The 15,181-nt window shown below is 31.3% G+C and overlaps 1 protein-coding gene and 1 long non-coding RNA gene across 2 annotated transcripts in view; one reads left to right on the top strand and one right to left on the bottom strand.

Moving 5' to 3' along the window:
* The window catches only part of LOC109596276 (uncharacterized), a 75,420-nt gene that overhangs the window by 10,611 nt on the left and 49,628 nt on the right, over positions 1-15,181 (top strand). The window lies entirely within an intron of this gene.
* On the bottom strand, positions 10,455-11,961 carry LOC126265115 (uncharacterized). Its single transcript, XR_007547657.1, has 5 exons — positions 11,861-11,961; positions 11,708-11,809; positions 11,158-11,654; positions 11,033-11,094; positions 10,455-10,975 (listed from the first exon to the last, which is right to left on the bottom strand). It is a non-coding gene; the product is annotated as an uncharacterized LOC126265115 (long non-coding RNA).

Raw genomic sequence — 15,181 nt, forward strand, 5'->3', positions numbered from 1 at the left:
AAAAAATATAACAATTAATTTTTTCTTATCTTGCGAGTTTTTACATATTTTGCATCCGGTTTCATCGGAAATGTTTTTGGATTTTTGACACAATTTTCGATCAGACCGTGACATAGAGAGAGGCAAATTTTTGCATATTTTTCATTCTTCTATCACATTCGGTTTCATAAGAAATGATTCCGTCTTCGAATTTTTAAACGTGATCCTCCATAGCGATACCGGATTTCAATTTGATATACCAAGTGTCCTAGAAGTTAAGCCTTGTTTAATGGATTCATTGACACCCGGTATTATGCACTCCACCCCAATATCTAGGGATAATTTAAATATATACGGTAATTTTATTTTAAACTTCGGTTTTAATTTAGTTTCAATATAAATATACACGATTGAGTAGTAGATCATTGAAACAAACGAAAGAACTGCTAAGAAAAGTTTATTAAAAAAAAAACGAATATTTAAGAATGTGTGAAAATGTATAAAAACTAAAAGCCATTTCTAGATTGTAAAACTTAAAACTATGGTTTAATAATTTGTATGACCTCCTCGATTCGTAAACAACTTAAAGTGTGTGGTCTGGTAGTATCATACATATAAACAAAGTTGGGTTTAATCATTCCTGTATATGGAAATACAATTGGTGTCAGTATCCGATCCAGGTATGATCCACCACTCGTCAAAAGTTCTCTAATATATGAAGTCAATTTTTTCTCCAATACTGATTCTTCTCTAGACCGTAACAAAAAGAGTGTACTTCCAGAATATTGCGAAGGCAATTTGTATTGTGTGGCCCTCTCCACACGCGCACTCTTCTAGAATCACTGAAAAGCACTGCTGACCAATTTTCATATTGCGACAAAAAATGTTTCTGTGCCCACAAAAGTCGAAACATTATGTACTTGCTGGAGTCTGATTTGTAGTTCTGGTGCCGTCATAGCAGGTGTGGTGAAATTATGCTTTGAGTAGTGCTCATTTCCACCGCAATCTGAATTTGATTTATACCACCCTCCAAAAGACCCACTGCCCTTATCAATTCTTCTGTAGTTAAATATGATCACTCCATAGTTAATTAGCACCATACTGACATGCACGAATAAAATTAAAGGTAAACAATTAAAAAAATGACCAACGAAGGAATTTTTATTTTTATTTTAATTGTATAAAACTGTAAAAAATTTACAGTACAACCGACCCTTGACCACATTGTCTAAAATACAAATTTTCTGTACGATCAAGTAATGCCAAGATATGGATTTTGCCATATGGAACTGAAGAATAAATGAAAAACTGGAATGAGCAGGACCTTCGTATTAAAATTAAGAGTTCATCTTTGGAGAGCATTTTTTTATGTCTAGGAACAAATTTTTTCAGTGTCAGAAATTAAAAATAAATGATTTTTTTGGCCCACCCTATATTATATATATATATATATATATATATATATATAAAATATTTTAATAAAAAAAACAAGATGTTCAAGGGCAATAAATGAAAACATTATAAAAAACCAGGTTTAAGTAATCGAAGTTAAATAATTAAGAAATCGTAGAGTCCATCCCTGGTAGATTATAAATTAGATGTGTTATGGCGTATATTTAGCAACACTAATGTACGTGTCTGACATGTATTATAATTGAGAAAACTACTTAAGACTGACAGGAGGCTATCAACATACTACAGTGCCGCTCCCTAGAGTGACCAGTCTAATGGCCTGAAGTGCTCTTTAAAGAAAACAGCTTGAACACCGTCTCTTTCTCGGATCCATTCAACCGTGTATTGAAAAAAGACGGGCAAGAAAACGTACGGTCATACCTCCGCAGATTAATGCCGCATGCTAAGGCGGCTTGCCTTAAACAAAATATAGTTGATGTTGATTATTAATTATAAACCAGTGGGACGCCTATTAAATACAAAATATGCGCCTCGTATCGGGCATATTGTATTCATTACACAAAATTTAAATATTTATTTTATTTGATGTTAATTGTGTCGGAATATCATTTGCTTGGGATTAACTCGTAACCTGTACGATTTATGTATTTAGGATTATTGTGTCATGTATATCCGTATTATGTATTTCATGCGCATAATTGGAATCGAGGTTTAAATGAGACGCAAATCCTTGAGTATCAGGTTTCTATGCAAGTTGGAATTTTAATTCTATCTCCAGTATAAAATATCGTCACTTTAATTTGTTTATGTACATTCTTCAGTCTACGAAAATTGTTGACATATATTTCCAAGTCCTCCATTAACATTAGTTTGACGAAAAATAAGATTCCAAAGGTCTACTAAAACAAAAATACTTTAGAAAGTTTTGGAAACCTTGTTTAAAAAAGTTACGAAGGATGAGATACTTTCACAGTGATACCGTATGATCTGCATTGAATTTGCCCGTCTCGTAAATAGTCCCGCAAGAAAATTTATATAGGATCGTGTGATATTTATCGATCGGGAAATACGTTGAAAATCAGATAAAGCGAAAGGCAAGGTGCAATGATGTAAACCTCTCCGAGATGATAGATGACAGAAGTGTAGGTCTCTAATGATCGAGATATCTTCCTCGGATTCTCTCTGCGCTCACTTCTTGCCAGCAACTTTCAGGACGTTTATCATCCGAGCGGCATGTGCAGCCGGTTATTGATGGCCAAATCAGAAATGACAGCCCTGTTCATCTTAGTCAGTCAACGTCACTCACTCGACCTTAGGCATGCCAGTTTCGCACTAATGATTCCGAAGACATAAAGAAATGCCCTTGCCGATTTACCATCGGAATGCTCGCTGGATTTCTTTGTGAGAAATCATCGGGTCATGGCATGTCTGTGGTAATTAAAATTGAATTTAATTATACCGGTCACGTCACAGCATCTCCATTGTTTTGACAATGGTTCACCACCATTAACTTAAATTTTTTCTAATGCAGTTTTTTATAAATGGCCATTTATCAGCCACTAAACGGAGGAACGGTTGAAAATGGGGGCCCATAATGTTCGTCAATAAATAAAAGCGAAATGCCTCGAATGTTATACAAACTACCGAGAAATATTGTCTATAAATTCACAATATGAAAATTGTACAACGAACGGGGTTCCTTTAGTTGCGAATATAACTTCATATAAGACGCCGGGCAATAAAATATAATTTATAGATGGAACAGTTATGAGATCTGGCTCGGAAGAAGAATTTGTTTTACTTCATTTGTATGAAGCCCTATCTGGAGAGCCTTCTGTGATATTACCTTCATCCCCTGAGTCATATAGCACCATATAGCGGCGTTCTTAGCCGCCACTTTCCACCCTATCCTACCCAGTTCAAACGAATATCTATACATCAGGCAGTCGTTTATGTTATACGATACTGCTCTTAGAAATTGGCACTAGCATACATATAAAAGATAGCGATATGAAACATTATAGCGCTTGGGGTTTAAAGCTGTCATGTATATGGGCATGTTTTCAAGATATGTGGACATAAGAAACTCCAAGGAACGCATTTGAAAATTATTAGTGATATCTTGATTTATTCCTTCAGTCGGAGATTGAAGGAACTTCTGACTTATATATTGCTCTCAAAGGGGTGGAAAATCGTTCCTTCACAATTTATTATTAAGCTGAAATTTGAATTCGGAAAAATACGAACTACAATCATGCTCACAGTTTATCTAAGTAGCTTCCGCTCTTTCTTGGCGTGGCATTCCTAAAAATGATAAAGTGCCTCTATGTTTTCTCAGCCAATCTAAAATGTCAGCGACTGTCTCTAACCCAGTCAATCTTTATGCGAATTGCACTATATCTTTCCTCGTTTCAGATATGCACATGAGCACATAATGTTGTCTGGGATACGGGTAACATATTGCAACCTGAAATGTGTCCTACAGGAGTTTATTCTCTAGATGGAAACATGTATTTCTGTGTATTTAAAATTATGCGGCACTTGAAAAGATTTATAACTTTCAAAATTTCTTGTATATTAAAAAATATATGTAATAAATAAATCGTTTATGTTCCTTAAATTAGTTGAAATATATGGTAAAGTAATTATCGAACGTTGTAATTTATTTGTGTTACACAGCAGACATAAGAAAACAATGTCTTGCGAGTGAATTGTCAGTGGTGCCACTTACAATTTCATTTCTCATCGCAACGCCATCTTATTTCACTAACTAGAGAGGAAATAGATTTGACAAATTCTTATGAGATTGTCGAGTGGCGTGCCCGAAGCAATATATCTTATTATGAGTGGTCAGTGGACAGGAGCCGTAACCCAAAGTGACAGGGACGACCGCAGATACATTCCTGTTAGATCTTACAGATATCCTGGAGCGTAACATTCAACAAGAAAAGGGAGACGGCAGGATAAGTTTGGAGTGCAAGTGAGTGGCATCTCCAATACGCACCCTGACATGTATTAATGACGACCCCGTGCGATTCATCACTCTTACATCCCGAGCATCCATCTCTTTCTCTACGAGGAACAATCAACTAAAATTATAACATTCATTCTAGTGTATTCCTACTTTGTAAATTAATTTACTGTACCTTTATGTAAATCATGCAAGTATTATTATGAATATTTATAATTAAACTTTATTTTTATTTAAAAATTCTTCTTTAAGGCAAGTAATATATTATTGTGTAATATTTTATATAGTAAAGTTTGTTTTCGTTTGTCAAATGAGAATAGTTTAAGTGACTTATACCCGTATTAATGACAGACACGATATGATTCATCGCTGCTCCATTTGTGAGCATCCTTCTCGCACTTCGGATCAAAAGCGTCCTTGTTTATCTGTTGTGATCAATCACTTCTGACTGTTTCAAAGGAGCTCATTTATTATCCTCTTTTCATATTGGAAAACATCTTTTCGAGATTCCACATCAAAAACTAAATCAAATTATAATAAATCTCTACCTCGTATTTGTATAAAATATTTTGTTTTTGATGTTAAAAGAAGAAATAAACAGAATGCGAAAGTTTGTTTTATCAGCTATTTATATGATTTGAGTAATTGCATATAATATACATTTACCCGGGCACTAGTGAAAATGTTCTGTCGTCGAAACAAATTAATATTATCTCTTGTTTAAACAAATATCCCGGTTAACGGATACGCCGTAACATTTTCACAACAGCCCAAAACAAAATGTGTTTCAAATATGCCATAAAACCAGTGAAAGTCAAGTTTCGACGTTTTTAATAAATCGCTCGAACGAACTCACGGGTTTAATTTATTTATGTATCAAACTCATTAAACTATCAAGTAATTAATATCGCGATAATTAAAAGTGGGACAGCAATTACAAACCATATAATTAATTCGTTAAATCTATACAAGTATGTATATAATACTGACACTCATAACTTTTTAACCTTCTTTTTAAATACTTGCTCCATGTTTGAACTGTAAATGTTATAAATCATGCATTTGCTCCGTGGTAGTTTGAAATGTTAATTAAAATGGCTTATTCCTTATGACTATAAATCACCTATAAACATTTCCTATAAGTTATAAACAACCGACATAGGTGCATACCCAATTTGTTATTAATCAATCTTTATTTGTATGCGGCCGTGTTAAATAATAAACTGCCCATGTACTTAATAATTAGATAAAGAAGATTGTATCACTACATAAATCACATGTGTAGTTTATTGCCCCACGTTACTAAAGTGTTGTATGGGGTATATTCGCTACCATCTACTTAATGGCATGCCTTCAATTAGTTAGATGTTATCTGAACATGATTTAGATTTAGAAAGTTCAATTCAGGATTTATGGGTTAGACCATACACTGAGTTGGTGTAAAAACCAAAAGACAATTTAAAATATAAATACAAAAAAAATAAAACCGACTCCTTCTATAATAAAAACAACATTGCAAGTCAAAATTCATTTAAACATCAAACAGGCTCGTCGCCAAGGTGTAAATATTTATTCGAAAAATGTCTTTAAAATGTGAATGACTTTCAAAGTAAAATTTTAAAAATCCATTTACAAATCCCCGTGTCAATATTAGTATTTACATTGTCCTAATTGAGTGGCCAACATTGCCTTTACCTTCTCTAAACGGTGCTACTTAAAAACCAGAAGCCCCGATGTATTTGTTGAGACCAGTGGCTTTGTCGGCGGTTAGAAACAGCTTTGAGTTTCGTAAAAATCATTTTGTTGTTACGTGTACATTCATTATCGTTACATATTTAATTATGGTGTTTAACATTGTTCACAACCATAAAGTCGAGATGTAAATTGTTTTAAAAGTTGTCGTTGTTTAAATAAATAAATGTGTTTAAACCTATTTAAAGTGTTAAGTAAAAGAAATTAATGATGATGGATGGGCGTATGTGTTTATCTATTAAGTGCCAAGGCGAGATGTCATTTGTGATTTATAGATAAGCGTAAATGGTATTTGGTGTTAAAACTACTGATTAGTTGTCTAACTAACAGTCATTAGTCGCTAGTTATTTATATGGAAATTCACGACAGTCGTTTATTTTTTGTTGTTTCGATTTCTTGAACGCCTCGTCTACCTGCATGTAGTTGAAGCCTAGCACTTGAAGAACAATCATCCTCAGTGTAACGCCATTATGACTCTGCCAAGAGGATTATTGAAGGATTTGCCCTAAGTAATAATAGCTAATCGTGTGCACCGAACGGTAAAGAAATCGGTGACAATCTGCTCTGGCAAAGTAACTCCGTTTCAATAGCAATGCGGTACCTTAAAAGACCGCATGAAAAGAGACTAATGTATTTCGATTCATCGTGTTGACAGTGGATTTAGTCGGCCATAGAAAACCAAATAGACGGAAAACACATATTAGAGTTGGCCTTTCTTTCGACAAAATACGAATGTGATCCGACTGTCAGACAACGATAAATGCTGCGACAGCTGCAACTAATGCGAGGTTAATTTCAAGTTGTACGTTAAGCGTTTGTTGTCCCCTGGAAGAGATAAACTTAGGTGTAAATTCGGTTGGGGGAGATTGATTTAGTGTCTGTGACTCCAGTTTTAACCACTAATTACCAAGACAATTAATTTTTTTTTAATCGAAATAACAGGATGTGGAAGCAGTCAAACTTAACAAAACTCATTCAAGTCACAGGGTTGGATAACCCGCACAATAAGATTAAAACCAATATTGAAAATAAAAATGCTGAAAGCAAACAACGACAAAGAAAGCTTTTTCGAATCATTTCTTCTATTGCTTTGAGGCAAACCATTAAAATAATTCAAGCATGTAAAGTGGGCTTTTAATATTTCATGATTGGAAATCTTGGAACACGTAAACAGTGCACAAACAGTTTTACAGTCATGTTTGAAACTACTGAATGCATGCAAAAGTAGCTGAATCAAGATACACACAAAGCTTTGCGACAGGTATATGAGCGTTTCATGAGCATCTTAGTTTTGCCATTCGAGTCCATTTAAAAGTGGGCGTGCAGAATGTCACTGGATTGTTTTCATTGTGGTTTTAACGTATGGTAGAATAAAATAGTTGTTTGAAAATATTACTTTTGCTTAACTGTCAATTGATAAAATGAATTGCCAACAGTGAAAGATTTTTTTTAACATTGTTTTGTGGGAAATTGTGGTTCATCGTTGCTAAATATCTGTTCGCATTTGAATGATGCCGCTAATTTTTAAATCAAATATGTACCCACGTATCCATCGTGGCGTTGATTGGCAGGATAATTAGCAGTTAAAAACTCAAATTTGATTAACAGCCATCTAATGGTTCGCTATCACATGGGTTTTACCATGTCAAATAATTACAGTTCAATATGTTATTTATTAATGCTGAAATATTAGCAACGGGCAGGAACCAATGTCAGGCAACATGATAAATTATCTGACATGTGTGTAATAGGAAAGTTTATCTGCATTCAACAGAGCTGTTCATTCATCGTTATTTTATATCTATATTCAGCTTGACAGTGATGTATGGTTTGTGCACTTATTCATTTTACGACAAGCGCGTCGGGACGCGGAGTCCTGGTTTGCTTGGCCGTCACGGCGTCACTCCCTGCTGACATACTGATTGATTGCACCCGCTACATTTACTAAATAACACACTTTACTGCTTTATTATTGTTCGTGTGGATGCCAACTTAACCAAATGTCGTCTGTCCCCATTCATTGCTACAAATTCATTTCCACGCAATTGTTTGCCATTGTGACGGATATTGTTTAATAGGGCGCCAAATGGGTTGGCTTCTTTCTTCGGTAATCTGTTCAATTTGTTAATTCATTCATTCAGAGAACCCTGATTTCATATATACTATAAGATTTAACAAAATTTTAAAAAATATATAATTATCCTTGCAATGAAGAGTTAATGATTGATCACGAGGAGGATTTTGAAAGTGTAGGTGTGTTTAAACAGATGCAGTAAGTGTAGTTGATAAAGCGAATGGTCAGCGGTTGTCGCGTCATGTTTGAAACGCATCAACAAATATTTGGTTAGCCATTAATAGTGGAAGTGGGAATCCTCAACAAGTGACATCTTTATATTTGGTCAGGAACGAAACGGTTGGTACCTTTGATGTGGCAGTTGTCACCCCCGCTGCGGCGGAGTGGAAATATGAGAAATTATTGGGGAGTAAACATAATTTGGGTAAAGCGATGGGTTGTTTTGTTTGCGCTGTCAGCAGGTAACACGAGTAGAGTTGAAACCTTGCGGCCGGGTCTAATTGACAGAGACAAGTCAACCAGCCGGATGTAATACTGGGCCCGGTTGTCATCTCGGGGAGAATTTCTTTCTCTTCCATTCGCTGAATATGAGACAGCCGCTCTTATGAAGAGGGTTTACGGGCGGCCTGTCACACAGTAGCACGTAATAATAGTGATCTGACACCGCCCAGATTATACCATTCGGAATGCCTCTCGCTCTTGAAAGACAACGAAAGAAAGGATGATGGGATTGACATATTTGGGGTTACGTGGGATCATTTCAGCTTTGTTTCACTGATTTATCACTGACTTTCGGAAAAAATGTTGTTTTATCTAAGCAACTACACATTTTACATTTTTGCATTAATTTATAAAGTACATCATTGTCTAAATTATCAATTTCAGTCATGTCATAAAATTACACATATTGTTTTTTTAAATAAAAATCAATTACAATTACTTGTTATGTTAAATTAAGTAGGATAAAACTATATTGATCTGGTGATTGATGGATTTTGAGTGTCGTGTGGACGTGTCACTCAACAGTAACATATTTGACTAGTTTTGTATTTACTTTTATACTTCAACTTAACAAAATTGCAGACCTATCATTGATTTCTGTACAGATAGTGTCAACTCGTCAAAATATCGGATAACAGGGACAATATTAATATACGTTACGTATGATGTGAGTTTAATATTATTTAAATAGTTAAATAATAAATAGTAGATAAAGAAACTATACTCAACATAAATAACCTATAAATTTCTTTCAATCTATAAAAATAAGTAATTACTAATTAATTTTATTTGTCGATGCTATGCACATATTTGTTAAAGAATAATTAATGTATTAAATAAAACTTACTAAGGGAAAGTACTATTGGTAATAGGTTAACAAAAATATATTTATTAATTATTTGTGTGTGTAATATTTCTGATATGTAGTATTTTGATTATCTATTAAACTAAAAATCCGTTTTTTAATTACTTTCGATTAAGATAATTTAATAATTTTTGATACGCAACCTTTTTTTCTAAAAAGATACTATTTTTCGAAATCAATGAAATTAACCATTATTAATACATAATAATAATTATAACAATTAATTATTTGACAGGTTTATATATATTAGGCACTACTAAAAATGAATATACAAATAATTATTTATAAATAGTCCAGTATATGCAATTCTTGTTTTTATAAAGTTTGGGAAAATATCCATAACTAAAATTGAATATACAAACAATTAATTATAAATAGTCCGGTATATGCAATACTTGTTTTTATAAAGTTTGGGGAAATATCCAGTGCATGGTACAAATATTTTTCAATTCAGTTTTGTTGTGCAAAAATATTGATTTTTTAATTATAATAATAATTGTTTATCTCTCGATTCATAAAAATGGCGGATGCGCACAAAATATACATATGTGTGCAAAGAGAATTATTTCATTAAATTGGTTTAATTTAATTTACAAACTTGTTGTTTTTTTTATTTACAATGTTTTGTATTACATTATAAATTTCAATATTAATTTATTCTGATAGTTTGCAAAAATAACGTAAACTGAAATTATGACAATAAAATTAAATAAAGGCATTATAATTTCAGAAATTATAGTATTGTTTTAATTCAAATGTATATTTAAGCAGCATTTACCTAATAGGCAATTTCGCATTATAATTAATTATAATATTTATTTTGTTATTTTGTGGTATATGTATATTCATAACTTGGATAAAAATTGTTAAATTTAAAAAATAATAATAATTTATAATAATTTAGTTATTAAATTTTATTGATTTAACATACAATATATTTTAAAAGATCCTCTTATGTAATTTTTATGAAAAATGAAAAAACACCATACACTTTTTTTATAACCTAAAAATAAGAGTATTAATATAATGTAAAGGTTAAGACCTTTGCGACCATTGTTTCCAAATCTATATTTGTTCATGTTTATAGGTCGACGTTTGTTGGAATTATTTCTTGACGATTCGGTAGCACGAGTGGTTACCATCTTCAGAGGTCTGACTTGGTTCGTGTCTCTTACACATCTGATTGTCAACTAAATGACAAAATAGACAACTGTTCCGGAAATTTCGTTCTGTTCATTGGCCGTTCTATCTACTTAGCGATGGTGTTTACATTTAGACCATATAACATAGTATACCGAAAACCTACTCACACTGATCGGTATCTACATAATTTATCTAACCATCATCTTTGCCAAAAACGGGGGCGCCATCAAAATGCTAATAGAACGAGCCAAAAGGACATGTGCCACACACCATCTCGCTGAAAAACAAGAATACTATAGACCAACGGATACAAGCTCTCAGAAATGAGACGTACAATGAGACCTAATACTAATTATAAAGATCCACCTAGTGACCTTTTCTCCCATATAAATATATCTAAAGTTACCGATAGAATTGGATAAATCTCATTAAAACATAACATCTATACTGTTTTTATACCAACGAGGAAGATTCAACACAGTCTCAGATCTGACAAAGATAGGATGAAACACTGAAACTTGATAAAATATGGACACCAGTACTCAAAAACACCAAAATCGCTAAGCAGATAAGAATGGCCAAAGAACAGAACGAAATTTCTCGAACATCAGTTATCTGTGTTGTCATTTAGTTGTCAATCATATGTCAAAGAGACACGAGACAAATCATACCTCTGAAGATGCTAATCACTCGTGCTGGCGAAACGTCAGGAAACAATTCCAACAAACGTCGACCTATAAACCCGAACAAATGTAGATAAAGAGAATTAATAAATAAATTTAAAGTATTTATGAATTTACCTGATTGACTAATTTGTAATCAATATTTACCAAATTAGCAAAAGTTATTCCTTCAACTTTTTGAGTGCTTATTAATAACATCAGATACATTTTCTTATTTTTGATATTCCAGTACAGCCAAGGATACTTTAATTGTGCGTTATAAAATTCTTCAAACTACAAATTAATATTACTATTCATAAATTAATTAAGTTGATAAAAATGTTCACCTTGTTGCACAACATTTGTCCTAAATATACAAACGGAATGCACACAGCCATTGAAATTATTATACCTGTAAATGGTCTTATAAAGCTTATAAAATTATAAGCCTAAAATATCAAAATAAATAATATTTTATGTAACACTCTTAATTAACAAACCTTGATTGTATATATTAAGGAACTGAAATACACTCCACATCCGCTAATAAATAACAACAAAACCAGAATTGCTGTTAGATCTGACAATTCCTTAGTGGACCTTAAATCATAAAACTATTGTTATCAAAATGTACCAATAATTGTAACTAACTTACCGTTTGATCAATGAATAATATACAAGAGAATCTTTTAAACTCTCGTAAATGGAGTTTTGATATTCTTCACTTAAAATAATAGACTCACTCAATGGTAAGTTAATAATCAATTTACTAATATGGTGTATATCATCGATGTGTGCAACAATAAATGTTATATACATCACAAACAAAATTGCAACAATTGGTCCTATAACAGTTATATAAATTGCTATTTGAAAATAGAGAACTCCTTGGATAATACGATTTGAGAAGATTTTTTGGAAAAAGAAAAGTTCTTCGGAATATGGAAAGTGTCCCAGCAACATTGAAATGCACGCGATGTTCATTATTGAAATACACCTTATTGTCAAGTTAACAGCTTTCTGATTTTTGGCACAAGATCGTTTTTGAATTATTTCCAGATTATTAAAGAATGCCTTGTAATTATTACAATTACATACAAAGTGGATGTGAGAAATCAATACCTGAAAAGGGTATCTAATCATTCATTTGCTCACATTTTAAACACTTTATTTTCTAATTCATAATTCAAATATGTATTTTGTTAGTACTTACGAATGTTAATGTAAATATTATTGTCCAATTTAATCCATAAATGACGTTACCTACAAGTTCTATTGTAGGAATGGCACCCAATCGTTTTGAATAAGGAAAGCAAATTATTTTAGTAATAAACTGATCAGAGCAATACAATATGTTGTCTAAAACGTAACAAATGTTAAAAAAAACCTTAACATAAAAAGTTTTATTACCTGATAATTTCTTTTTCCTTGCGCGTTTCCAAAAATCCAATATATCTTTGTACAGTTGTACTAAATAATAAATTTTCTTGTAAATAATTTGCATCGCACTTCAAAGAGTGTATACACGAAGCCGAACTAATAAAAATACAACGCATTATTGTAGTTCGATAAAATTATATCGAATTACGCTTTCCGATAGATAATTAATTTATTATTTATAAGTGTAGTTAAAATTGGGAGAATTAATTTATTATTGAAGACAACCAAGCAATGTTTGTTTATTATTTGTAAAAATATTGAAGTTATTATTATTCATTTATGTGTCACGTTACCTATATTTAATAATAATTAGTATAATACAGATTTGTGTTACTTGTATTTAAAGAAATTTAAAATTTGCATTGCATCTAAATCTTTGACTATTTGGTCGGTTTTTAGTTAGTAATGCATTTACAAAACAGCACATTTGTTTCATTGACGCTAACCGTGATTCACATTTCTCGCTGTGACTAAAGTAGAATAATGTTCCAACAGTAATTTGTAAAAGTGGCCCATTTAATCTAAGTGGAGTTTTATTTTCCATTGCTAATAAATCTGTCTAAGTATTTTACTGTTTCAGCTGCTTGATAATTTTTCGCTTTAACTGCACAGGCCAAGAACTAAAATATATACTAGCGTAAAATATTACAAGCAATATCAAAGTTCAATTGGACATGTAATGTTTACCAATTTTCAAATTTTTTAGATATTTTTATTTATGATATCACATGACTCATTTATTAAATATTTTAATTTAAATTGTGAATTCTGGTAAAGCTTTTTTTAGTTATATTAAAATAAGTTTTTTTAGACAAAAATTATGTTTTATTTTTTTTATTTAGTTACTAATTAATTTTCATAATTATAAAAATGATAATTTTGACAATTTTAAAATTAGTTGAATGAAAAACAAAAAAAAAAAGAAATTTAAGAAAAATGTTGAACTACTTGAATTAAATATAAAATATTTCAATTCTAATAAATGATGATTCAATTGAATAAAATGAAATGAATAAAATGAATAATAAAAAAATATAAAATTTTAGTTTTCAAATATTTACAATAAATTTAATTAATTAATTTTTTATATGATATAATTTCGACAATTTAATAATTCCTTTTGTACGAATTAGCTTGGCCGGTTTGTCAGAACTGCTATTGAATTTAAGAAGATATTAAAATTAATTAAACATTAATGAAAAACAACAAAAGGCAAAGAAAAATATTTAACTTTATTACTTTTGTAAATTGGGTGGATGAATACAAGCTTTTTCAGTATTTACACAACTTAGTTTATCTATTGTCAATAATCAATTTCCAAAATTAGTTTTTTTGAATAACTACTAATTATTGTATTAGATACACACTTATGGACGAAATCAGTGAAAAAATGTTTTCTGGCGGCAACACCATTCAGTTCGAATTTTCTTTAAAATTATTCAGAGAAAATTTAGATGTCGAAGGTGGTACAAAATTAGCAGCACATTTATCATTTATTGGTTTTATTTACTTGAAAACATTATATTTTATATGTGATAATATAATCAATTATAGTGACTCAGTCCTTAAATTATTTTTCGTCTTACAATAATTATAGAATATACATATGAAATAACTGAATATCTACTCTTCATTAATTTCGTCACTCCTTCTTATTTAGGAGTGATCTAAGATTCTAATTACTTAATTATAATATATAATTTTAAATTATTTAACAATAAACTAAATATATTAAATTATATCAGCAATATAATTCTTAAATATTCAATTTCATTCATAATTTGTTTAATTATGTTCATCATTCAGTATAAAAAAACTAAAAGAAAATAAATAACTTTACAATATAGTGGCAGAAATATTTATATAATACAGCATCTACTATATTAAAATACCCGTTTAGTAAATTAAATTTGCTTTCTAACATAATGTACGACTTTCATGTGTACAGTTTCATCCGTAATTCACTTCTTAATGACAGAATAAATCTTTTACGGTTAACCTAAATCATAAAGCAGATTACCTATTTAAAGGAGATTTAAAAGGATAGCAAAGGTGCGAATAACAATTCGCAAACTCACTAGGAAACCGTGAAACAATATATCTGGCGGGGATTAAGTCCTCCGTAGTTGCGGATTATCAGAACAATAGAAGCATATTATTGCTTGCTAAGTACTTACACTGTTGGAGAGCTTTAATGTTCTCCGTTTTATAAAATATGCTACTGAAACAGTTCCTTTCCTTAAGTGGAATTTACATATATAGTCAACCATTCGAATTGGGCTTAGAAGAATTCGTGCAGCTGATATTTTATTTGGATTTTAGTTTTAAGCTGTCCCATCATTTACGAGCCATAAAAGCACTTATGTCAAATCACGAATGAA

The sequence above is a fragment of the Aethina tumida genome, chromosome 3 (assembly GCF_024364675.1).
Source record: "Aethina tumida isolate Nest 87 chromosome 3, icAetTumi1.1, whole genome shotgun sequence".
Taxonomy (NCBI): domain Eukaryota; kingdom Metazoa; phylum Arthropoda; class Insecta; order Coleoptera; family Nitidulidae; genus Aethina; species Aethina tumida.